General features: G+C 41.4%; 1 protein-coding gene across 2 annotated transcripts in view; it reads left to right on the top strand.

Annotated features, from left to right (window-relative positions):
* The window catches only part of LOC128747099 (doublecortin domain-containing protein 2), a 159,431-nt gene that overhangs the window by 146,725 nt on the left and 297 nt on the right, over positions 1-12,409 (top strand). The window contains exon 12 of one of the 2 annotated variants that reach the window (XR_008412633.1): positions 6,147-6,917. The gene's annotated coding sequence lies outside the window, so the exon portion shown is untranslated. Of the gene's footprint in view, positions 1-6,146; positions 6,918-12,178 lie in introns of those variants that run through there. The other variant, XM_053844665.1, reaches the window with a different exon arrangement.

Raw genomic sequence — 12,409 nt, 5'->3', positions numbered from 1 at the left:
AGATAGAGCGAGAGGCAAATCCCGTCTCATTATTCCGGGCTGTGCTCGCTGTGCTCCTGACTGATCATTAGAAGGAGCAAGTCAATTTATACAATGTTTAAAGAAATACATGTGGGAAGTTGCTTGGCGGAATAATGAAGAGAACACTGTGTGAACAGGGTGTTTGTTTATTGACATGTTGTTGACAAACATGAGTGCAAACGTGTGGATGAGGTTGTTGAGATTCCATGCTCAACTCATGAGGTGGAAATGGGATGTGAAGATGAGGTCTACTGTGAAGTGACACGCGTCGATGGGGAGGAAATCTTTCAAGAAATGACAAAGTTACCAAGCTCCTGCTTGTTTTTCTCCTTCATAAACCACACGGCACGGTGGGAGTTATCAAAATCTTTAGTATAATGAACTGGGTTACCTCTGTTTTTATTTATTTTAGAAGTATTTCATGGCAACTCTTGACAGCCACAAGATTTTATGCTTAGGTGAGAAGTTTTCTTGGGCTGTTTCTCATGACATGTTGGACCGTATCGAACCTGACACAAACAGGGTCATTTAGTTGGAGATAAGACGCAGGTAAAAATCTCTTGTCGATTTATTTACTCAGACACTATTTCACAGTGAGGAACTGTCCTACAAATGAAAGGGGATTTACCAGGGGGCCAAAATAATAATAATAATAATGATAATAATGAATATGTGAACACTATACGCAAAAAAAAGAAATATAGACAAAAAAAGACTCAATAAAAGCCAGTGAACATGCATAAATGATTGAATGAAATACATTAAAAAATGAATGAAAATGAAATAAATGATTGAATTCATAAATAAATATAAAATTTGTTTAATATAATTCTATATTAATTGCTTTTTTATTTCAGCATTTATTGATTGTTTTTATTTATTTAAGACGATGATTGATGATGGATGGATTGGACGATGATGTTTGCAGATGACGGAGTGATCTGTGTTGAGAGCAGGGAGCAAGTGGAAGATCAGCGAGAGAGGTGGAGGTTTGCCTTAGAAAGGAGAGGAATGAAGCTTTGCCGGAGTAAGATGGAATCCATGTGTGTGAATGAGAAGGAGCCAAGTGGACAGGTGAAGCTACAGGATGCAGAGATAAAGAAGGTGGAGGGTTTGAAGTACTGAGGCTCAACTGTCCAGGGCCATGGAGAGTGTGAGGAAGAGGTGAAGAAGCAGGTGCAGGCAGGATGGAATCTTTGGAGAAAAGTGTCAGGTGTGATGTGTGACAGAAGCTGCGATAACTGAACCTAAAACTTATTTGCCAAGCTTCACTTCACTTCAGAAGCACTGACTCCAATAGTTTGTTTAATCACGACTCTGACAGTGAAATTCTTCCTTGGATAACTGGAGTCATCCGCCTTCAAACAAACAAAATACTGTACGTGGAAACAATGATGTCTATAGCTGTAACTTCCCCGAAATAAATATGATACACACGCGTGTGTGTGTGTGTGTGTGTGTGTGTGTGTGTGTGTGTGTGTGTGTGTGTGTGTGTGTGTGTGTGTGTGTGTGTGTGTGTGTGTGTGTGTGTGTGTGTGTGTGTGTGTGTGTGTGTGTGTGTGTGTGTGTGTGTGTGTGTGTGTGTGTGTGTGCGTGCGTGCGTGCGTGCGTGTGTGTGTGTGAAACTTGACTGCATCAGCCACCAGCATCTTTGAGAGCCGTCGGAGGTGGAACCTTCATTCTTGATATTACAGCCATAACGTCAAGGCTGGCACCGCCATGCAACACAACATCCACTTGCTGCCAATGTAAATCAGAGCTCATCTCTTCACATGTGGGTGGCCACCATGTAACAGCTGTATTTATTTATGGATTGTAATAGGGACCAGGTTTTTTTTGTTCAGGGAGAATTTGACTGAAGAATTCAGTGCGTCTGTTATTATATCTAGCAACTGAGCAGCTGCATGATACTTCCTCAGGCGTCATATGGGAAGGCAAAGGGAGCAATATATTTCACTTTCAAACAGTTATGTCGGTCAGAAATGCTGCATTATAAACATTGATTTTAGTCTTTGCTGGAGCCTGGTGGAGCTCCTCCAAACATGGACATGAAGAAGACATGTAGTCACGTCTTGTACGGACCCCTATAGTTGCTCTCACCACTTGAGGAATCGGTGAAAAAGCTGTGTAGGCCATGAAGGTGACACACATATCTGCAGTAAGTCTGTTTTTCCTGCTGTTATCTCGCGATGAATCTGTGTTTTTTGGGGGGAATTTCATGACAAATGCGTCCTTCCACCATAACACAAGTAATAGTCCAGTCGATTGCGAGAAGTCTGAAAAGACTGTGACCTCTGTTTCACTCTGGAGTTGAGAGTGGAGCGCACGTCTGTGGTTGTGATGCTCTTGGGTCCCAAACTAAGAAACATCAAAGCAGAGACGGCACGGATGACAACAGAAGGCTGTATGAAAGAACAGTTTTACAAGCAGCTTCCAACTCCTCAGCCTGTCAGAGGTTTAAGGGTCCTGGCCTGTCTGACAGAGCACATGACACGAGGCCAGGGAGTTACACTCTTTTTTTCGAGGGGGGGGGAGGATTCTTAAACCACAGGGTCAGAGCTGTTTTCTCGCCTCTGACAACTTGTCAGCTGACACAAACATGGTGGAAGGCATCAGTGCTTGGCATTGATGGGTACAGTAGCTACAGCAGCGCTGGCTTAAACAAGTATCACAGTTGATGAGTAGTACTTGGAGTAGTAGTAGGTAGAGCTGACGTTTGAACATGGTGAACAAGTCTCAGGCCCGGAGACGACTCAGTACGCGACTGAATTACTGATTCATTTTCATATGTGTCGCATCTCTATTTTGCGATGTTGTTCATTGTTTATGTTTTTTTTTCTAGAGGTAGTGTGTTTTAAATCAGTCAAGTCCTCGACTTAGGGCAGGGTTCCGTCGCCACCTGATGAATCTCATCGCACCACTCAAACTATTTGTATGATACAATGACTAAAAACTAGTGCTGAAGGATACATGACCAGGAAAACATGAGTGAAAACAGACCATCTTCTGCACAGCTACCTTGTTGGATCCAGGGACACAATTTTCAAATTTGCGGGAAAAAAACAAAAAAACAAAATGGTAGTTCTTTCAATGTCTTATGAGCGGTAAGTTGAGGTCATGCAAAAGAGCAAAGGAAAGGGTAGGTGAAGTTGTCACGTGACTACACTCTGCTTTTAATGCTTATAATATCTGATGCAGATGCAACACATTCTCACGCCTAAAGTTGGGCTGAGGTCGAAGCCATTGCCTTGAGGTGTAGCACCTCATACAAGGATGAGCTTCACTTACAAGGTGCCTTTTTTGGCACCGTAGTGCACAGCTTGTGCTGCCATGTGTACTAAGTAGTGATGGGCCTATGAGGTATCATGAAACAGTATTGCAGTGTTGATGAAACAGTGGCCAGTAGATGGCGCTTTTGTGGTTTCGAACTGATGTTTCATTGAATCAGTTGTTCAAGTCCAAACATTTTAGACAGACAGCGCCATCTGGCGGCCTCTGAAAATCAGGACACTGTTTCATGAAACCTCATCAACCCTTCAATACTGTGTTATGCAACGGCATGTACCCAACACTAGTGCTAGGTAACTTCTAAAGTATCGTAGCAATGAAAGGTCGGGATTGTCAACCCCCAACTGTCCTAACTTGTCTTTTGGAAAGTGAAGCAGGAGGGGAAGCACTTGACTCAAGTATGTGTCACTGTGCGTAAGGCTGACTTTAGAGTCAACATTGGAAGCAAAAGTCTGCTTGAAGATGGTCAATATCTGGTGACTTGCCAGTGTTTAGTCTGAAGTAAGCCTCGGAAAAGTGTGGCCCTGAGTCTGAGGTGAGGGAAGCACTGAATGAATTCCTTGCCATGGCTCATTTGTAACAGTGTCATGTGTCTGATGGGATTGGGAAATGTTAGCTGCCTCAGTCCTGTGCGTTGAACACTTTTATTTTTACCAGCCTCAGAGCAAGCTCTGGAAAGATGGCCGACAGTGAACACAATTCCTTCCTGTTCCGAGAGCATCTCACTCCTCACCAAGTGGAGGAGCAGGAATTTATCTCGCGCTGCTGTTATTAAGTATAAAAAAGGTCAAAACATGCATTAAATAAGCACCTGACTGGAACTCTGCAGAGCTCCACTCCCCCATGACAAATAGAAAGTTTGGCGAAATATGATTACACAGGAGTTTGAACACTTTAATTGCATAAATCCCACGTCGCGCGAGGATCGCTGCCAACTGAAACCCACTCGCTCCAGCCTCCTCGGATACATCCCCCAAAAGTCGTTGAGCGAAAGCATTAAATGATCCGTGGAAACGAGCCAGTGAAATCCAGAACATAAGTAGCCTCCGGCACGCCGCACATTTGCTGACCTCACACCCCACATGGCGTTCCAGACACCACATACGTTTGCTCGCTCATGTACGACGTGCGCCTTTGCTGCTGCTTAATTTGAGTTCCCTCAGACTGAGCAGCGCCGGGGACGCAGCGCGGCACCCAGGTGACCGCCGGGGCGTTTACATGCGCTCAGCACATCTTTATCCCACAGGCCAGAATTTACAAATACATTTCAAATGAGGGCTTCTGCTTTCATTTTCTAATGCGGTGACCCATTCTGTGGTGGCGTAATAGCGAGTCCCAGTGTGACAATTAAAATAAATCACATCTGAACAGAATTCGCCGTATGTATTCATGCCTCATCAGTAACTGAATTGACGTAAATGATTTATCCCGAGGAACTTAAATACCAGTGCCCATACCCCCGCACAGGGCTGCCACCCTATAGGCACTCCAGCACTCCTCGCTGTTCAGCGCTCCTGTTGCGAATAATGAAATTGACTCGCCTAAGATGGATGAATGGATGTGGGCAGACAGACAGTGGTGAGTTTTGTCGCTGTAAATGAAACAACTGTGGAGAAGAGGAAGTACTCGCAACTCTTCCGAATTTCATTCTTTCAAAGGCATCGCAGCTTCCGTCCACCCTCAACCTCAAATATCCCAATGAACCGGATGCTGATCTGGATCACGACTGAAATTGAATTATATGTTCGGTGTTCCTTTTTATTTCCTGAAAATGACATTGAAATATGTCCATATTTTCTACACAGACAAACCCATGCCCTCAAAAATAGGCGGAGATAAATATGCGCTCACATTTTGCCACAGGAAGTGGCTCGTACTTTCATCTACGTGGACCAGTACGTGAACGTATTTTTTCAGGATATAAGTACTGAACTTATTCAAGTCATGCTGAATGTGTCAGGGATCCTTTTTCCATCCGTCATCGAATGTTTTTGTAGATTAAATACGCTACTTTTTTGGGTCGCCCACTCTCGTAGTTCGACAAATTTTTCTCCATTGCCAAAATGCGTGTATTACCATTTGTTTATCATCACTTTTTACAAACTCTGAATTGGTCAACACACCCATAATATATCCAAAAAGGCAAGTTGTGAAGACTTATTTCTTAAGCAGGACAGCGAATCGGTTTGAGCCCTGGAGCGCTGGGCCACTCGCGGTCCATGGGGCCAGGATGGCAAATTCTTGGGAACAAAAGAGAGCTCAAAACATGTTTGGCGTCTGCCTTTCCATATTTTCAGAAGTCTCAAATGTCTTTCTGTGTGTTGACAAAAGGACAGAATCTGTTGGCTAAAACAAATAACAAATAAATGTGAGTCTAGTTTACGGTTGAAAAGAGTGAAACCCTTTCATTTTCACCTCATAACAAATGACTTGTCCCAGTTTCCTTGCCAATGAGAATTCCCATCAAGGTGTCTTTCTTCAGACCAGTGATTCCAGTGCCTGAAAAAAAAGGACGCACCATAAAAGGCATTTGCCAATTAAGACCCACTATAATGAATTATCCTTAGGCAAGTCAGGCAAGAGCATAAAAAGGTGTGATAGCATCAACTCATCACTTTTTTTTTCCGCCCTTCTCTGAATCCAAACCTGCTTTGATTGTGGCGCGGAGGCAGACTTGGAGCTGGAGACGTCGTTCTCAGGCCTCCGCCAGCTATTAAAAACATGTGAAAACGTTGTTAAAGCGCTCCCTTATTTGAACACCCTCATCCTCATGTTCACCTTCCCCAGTCTTTCTTTCGCTCCTTTTTGATTAACCCTGTCTCATTTGAGATTTCCAGACTATCAATGGGAATTATTCAAATCCCCGAGGTATGAAGGAGCTATGAGGAAGCAGAGGAAGACACTCATTAACCTCCGTTGGAGGGAGCCCACGAAAACCTCGGTGAATTCTCCTGGTCATGAAAATCTGATTAGTTACGCTGGCTGTGCTTCATCCCAGTTGAAGGTAAAGCTAATTTGGTCTGGTATTAATTTCAGACTGATAACAAATGTGCTGTTTTCTTCCACATTTTTAAACAGCTGATGTTTAAAAAAAAAAAAAAAAAGGCTTTATCGCACATTTATAATGGTGTTGATTGTCGTGGAGGAACCTGAAGGCACATCAGCCAATCCAGTTTAGACCTGATATAAAAATGTGTCATGGGTGAATAAATATGTTCTTGCTTGTCTCTCACTTCTGTTTTGGATATTGTTGTTGACAGTGAAAGCACCCAGACTTTATTGTCCCTGAGCAACGCATTCTCACTCTTAAGGTGTCGACAAGAGGACTTTAGCGTACAATGTTGACGCAGAAGTCCATGTTGTGGAACCATACTTGTCAATTCCAAATCCCCAATTCTGGCGGGCCGGGTCAAAAGAATGGATGTTACTTGCTATATACGGTTCCTCATATATGCTTCACTTTTGATCCCAACAAGTATACAGATGCAGCGCAGACGGCCAGCCTCTGGGACGCAAAGTCTACTTGATAATAGCCCAGGGTGAAGAAGAAGTCAGACATCCGCGTTGCGTGTTGACGTGTTGGCTAGATAAGGTATCATGGCACAGCATTGGAGGGTAGATGAGGCTTCATGAAACTGTGTCCTAATTTTGCGAGTGTCTGCTGTAAAATGTTTTGGAATAATTCAATGAAACCTCACATCATTTCTCGACCAAGAGCGCCATCTGGTGGCCTCTGAAAATGAGGACACTGTTTCGTGAAGCCTCATCGACCCGTCACTAGTGTTAGTCTCTCAAGTTTCTCCACCCGCAGAGTTTCCCCATGCTGTGGGGAAGGCAACACCACCCAATGGGGTGGGATATAGATAATACGCCTTGTTAACTTGACAAATGCCGCCACGTTTAATGTTGTGGATTTGCAGTTGGAGGCGAATAAATCAAGCAAAACACAATGCTCAAGACTGACTTCGGCGTCGTCATCAGACGAAAAAGTCCAAAGCCGAGTTTATCACGTAAACGGTTTGTAATGTGGACGTGCACCATGGCGCATCCACTATAAAGCTGAGGTTTTGGCCCACAGAGCTTTCTTTACCTCCATGAACCTGTATCGGATAAGCACTATAACTTTATTAAAAGAAAATGAATCCAATTTTCAAAGTCTTAAACCAATAACATGATGCCGTTTTATGGATTGAATGTTGCGGTTGATCCAGCGGCCCCTCTGGATTATAGCGCTTTATTGATCTTTGCATTTTTCCCCGAGCCCACACTTCTATCCTTCCAGGTCTTTATCATTCCACAATAGTGTTTCCATGAAAATACCTGAGTCTTGTCATTAAAACCAGAAGCAGACATTCCCCCCCTGGGGGACTCATTGGCGCTGGATCTCTGCATCCAAATGGTACCAACAGCTGCTGTATATGATTCCGTCATTTGAGCCATAATATGTTCCATTAATGCCGGAGCACTCGCTAGACGGAGCAGGAGAGACGGTGCAAGCAAACCTCTCAGGATGTGTTCGGCTTATTCGCCGCCTTATTTCCCCCCCAAACCCTGGCACGGAGTGGTGCCGCTGCCATTCTCTTCCATGCAGATGTCAATTAAAGCAGTGGCAGGAAGTGGTGAGCTGTGCACATCTGCCAGTGGATGATGGCTCCCTCAGCACGGCGTCAACCGCCCGAGCATAAATCACAAACATCAGCTGGCACACTTCAACTCTACTGTAATTTCTGCAAGACCAACAATCCCATCAAGGGTGCACCAATTAAAGAGGAAAGTATCAGTGGAAGTTGCTTTTTATATTTATATATATATATATATATATATATATATATAAAACTTTATTTAAACTAAAGCTCTTATAATGTCTTGAAAATATTTGTATAAGAATTTCGATTTTATAATAAAATAATAATAATAAAAATTATTTGGAGTCATTATCTGAATAATATATTATGATAATATATTATTTTATTATAATAAATACTATACTTAATATGTTGAATTAAATTATAATATTTAATTACATTAAATTAAAAATTATATATGAAAAAAAATATATATATATATATATATATATATATATATATATATATATACAGCTATTGAAACATGCATGTCCACATCATTTGTCAGTATTTGTATGATTATTTTCATTTTATCTGTCTGACACATTACTTTTACATTTGAATTTTTTGTTTTATTTTTTATTATAAAATAATATATTTTATATATTAGATTAAATAAAATTAAAGTCCCACCACCACTACTCTCTCTCTCTCTCTCTCTCTCTCTCTCTATATATATATATATATATATATATATATATATATATATATATATAATAAGTGTTGCCATTACTCAAGTTCATTTTCTATGATTCTATTTTAGTGCTGTATTTTTTTCATCTGTCATCTGTAACAGTGAAACATTAATGTGCTTGTATTTGCATTTTGCACTTAGGTTTGATGTTGAACACTGTCCAGCCCCCACAAAAGATCATCATCAAGAATGAGACAACAGACACACGAGAAAACAAAATCAGTTGCTTATGTCTGAGATATTTTGCTAACTGATTCTCACTTGCGCCAGATCAAAACACCGAAATTCGTTTGCAACTCATTCACCTCTGAATTTGAGAAGCTGATCCTCATCACAAATACATCTGTGCACACTCCAAATTCAAGAAAAAGTCAAAATCAGACAAATCAAATTAAGATAAAAAAAAAGAAAAATATGAAAAATGAAAAAAAGAGAAAAATATGTTTCATGGTTGCAACAAAGATGTTATTCTTACTGGTTACCTTTCCAGTGTGTCCCTGCCTTGGGGGTGATGAAATATGGTTCGGCAACTGCACCCCGTGACCCATTTACTGTGTGAAAATGTCATGATATATATACAGTATATTTCTGGTCATGATATATTGCTATAATAACTCCAGTATACGCCACTGAGCAGTGGTGGCAGCCGAAAATGTGAATGGCAAATGTAGCTAGTTATTATTACTAGAAATAGTGTTGGGTAAAACCCGATGGTGAGTCACTGACCCCCACAAAATAAGCCCTTTATCCTTGGGAAGTATAAACATAAGCCATTATTTCATAGGATTTTCAACTATGTTTCAGATTTGGCATGTCTAATAAATAATACATTTATATGTATAGTCCAAAATATGATCAATATTAGCAGATGAAAACGTCGAGTGTCATCGCGGCTGTGGAACTGTTTTTATCCTCTCTGTATTAAACACTGCATGTACCATCCTGAGAAGCGCTTTGATTCGTCTTCCTTGTCTTTTGTCCTTCACGGGTCACGTGGCCCCAGAGCGTATGTGGGACATGATTGTGTGTCATTCTGCAAGTTTGAGCGGGGCGAGGGGTGGTGGTGGGGGGTGCGTGCTCATCATCTGCAGACCTCTGCTGCCTGCTGCCTTATTACACAAATACAGTCCATTAGGGAGCGGCCAGCTCCACCACTGTTGTCACTGAGAACATCTAGTTATCACGTCTTGCGCTCAACCACCTGCTGAGTTCACAGAGATGGCAGCGTCCCTCATGACCCGCTCGGGTCTCTGTGTGCCTCTGCTGGAGCCCTTGGATATGTTAAACACCCCCAGCCGGTCCCAGTCCAAGTTTCCCCTGCGCTCCGTCAAGACTTTCTTCAGAAGACTCATTTGTAGACCAACAAACAAACCAAGTCAATCGCCGGCGCTGTCGCAAAGTTAACCTACCTAGCCATATTTTTCCGCCGTCGGTTTGTCGCCACGACGCTGCTGGCGTAAGTGTTTGGATTACAGCGGTATACATTTGTATAATGCCTGTGATAATGGGATAAAGCAGCTTGTGAGGGAGAAATCTGTATGGAGAATGGATTATGCCAAAGCTGTGCCTATGGGATGCTGAACCCAGGAGTTATCACAGACAGGCAGCATCTCAAGTGGGTGCTCTGCCTGACAAAAGTGTTCCGACGGCACATTTCCCGTCCTGTTCTCCGGAGTCCCAGCAGAAGAAGGCGAGGGTTTGCCTCACTAGTTACAACGAGTTACATTTGCATTTGCTTTACATGGCCGGCTTTTATTTATTGTCCCCTCACAGCCAACGCTTTCTCCCGATCGTCGTTGTGGAGAGGAATTTCCACGCATGCAAAAGCCATTACCGCCAAATGATGCACGTTTCATAGAAACATGTCCCCAATTAGAAGACCATTTCAGGGGACTGATAAGAGGAGCGGCCCTCACGTGGGACATCTGAGGCCCGGACAGACGCTGCGTCCTGCCTGCTCCCTGATCTCTATCGCCTCCTCCGGCTCAGAGCAGCTCCACGTCTCTTCCAGCACGACTCATATTTCTCCCGTAAATAGGCTGCAACAGCCAAAATGAGACTTTGTTTGACTGAAATAAATAAAATAAAATGAAATAAATAATCGCTGTCACATGGACTATAGAAAGACGTCCTACCTGCGATGGACACAAAATAGTTTATAATAATAATAATTGTTAGATCGTCATGAAACATTAGAGTTTTTGTTATGATAGATAAATATGTAGTAGTTTCACTTTTAGCCAGCGGTGTGTTATGTTGTTCTAACCCAGTGTTTCGCAGTTCTCAAAGGAAGAAGTATCATTCCCTGTGAGTAGTATAATATAAATAATATATAATCTAAATATATAATATAAATTTGGCTATAAAATTATTATAAATACACCTTTGCGTGACATTGTATCCATGTTAAAAGTCATAAAAAAAAGTAATATAGATCAACTTACAATAAAAAATAACTTTATTGACATTGTTTTTGTCTGTAACAGAAAAGACCTAAAATAAAATGCCTGAAATAAAGAAAAAAAAAATCTTGAGTGGATGTGCTATTACACTTTATTCTAGTATGTTCCCCGAGGCTCAAAGTTAAGTAAAGTTATGTTAAGTAAATAAATAAATGTACAATAAAAAATTAAGCAATGATAAAATAGAATAAAGTGAGGATATTAACAAGTGTAACGGGCCCCTTAAGGGACATGGGGAAAAAAATTGTAAAAAGTTTGTGTTGAAGTATAATAAAATAAAATAAAGTGATTGATTGTCTTTTCTTTCTTTCTTTTTTATCTTTTTCTTTTACTTTTTTTCTTTTTTTTCATTTTTCAACACATGTTCAACTCTAAATGTAACTTGGCTAAATAAGTTGGAAGAACTTTTTAAATATGTTTTCATATATCTCCTTGTAATAAAAAGTTAATTGTGATCATGTCAAACTTCATTTTATAACATTTTTAAATGAATTTTATTATTTGTTATTTTCTTTCTTTCTTTTTTTTTAAAGATATGGACACTTTATTTCCAAAACATATTTAAAAAGTTCTTCCAACTTATTTAGCCAAGTTACATTTATAGTTAAACACGTGTTGAAAAAAAAGAATAAAAAAATAAAAAAATAATATATAAAAAATAAATCACCCCCCAAACCTTCCTCGCAGTGAAACTAGAGCACCTGGCCTGGAGGACGCCACCCTCTTCTTCAATATTTACATTCTGTCATGGAGTAAAATAATAGTGATCCAACAAACCAATGGCTTGATCCCCTCTCATACAATAATCGTCTTATCCCGGGGTTGCTTATTGCCCGTCCTCTCTGTGTCCTGTTGTCATCTATTAAAAGGACGAATCTCAGATGACATCTCTGCTCCTGTCCTTTCATTGGCCCAAACAGGCTTATCTGCTGAAAGATTTGGCTCAGACCCCCTGCTCACTGAGGGATGACTCACCTCCATATTGCCTTGTTATCCTGCAACAGTTACGTCACTCTCTTACTGGCTGCTCCAGATCACCCAGTCACTTGTGTGCATTTTTCTCTCTCTCTCTCTTACACGATCTCCAGTTCTGGACGCGGGGTCGGCTCCTGAGACCGTCGGGGCGATCCGCCGATTCTGAGCATGACAGAGGAAGGTGAGAAGGTGAGCGGAGCGATGAGATTGATCAGGCATCAGGCGCACTTGGCTCGACGGAGGAAAACAAAGCAAGACAAGTGGTGCAACAGCAACTGTTGACCTTGTTGATAAAGCGGAGACTCATCCATCACCCTGCAAGCAGAGAGGACGCTTGTTAATCC

Source organism: Synchiropus splendidus, chromosome 16 (genome assembly GCF_027744825.2).
Source record: "Synchiropus splendidus isolate RoL2022-P1 chromosome 16, RoL_Sspl_1.0, whole genome shotgun sequence".
In the NCBI taxonomy this organism is placed as follows: Eukaryota; Metazoa; Chordata; class Actinopteri; order Syngnathiformes; family Callionymidae; genus Synchiropus; species Synchiropus splendidus.
The sequence above is the reverse complement of the archived record's forward strand: the minus strand, read 5'-3'. Positions and strand labels throughout refer to the sequence as shown.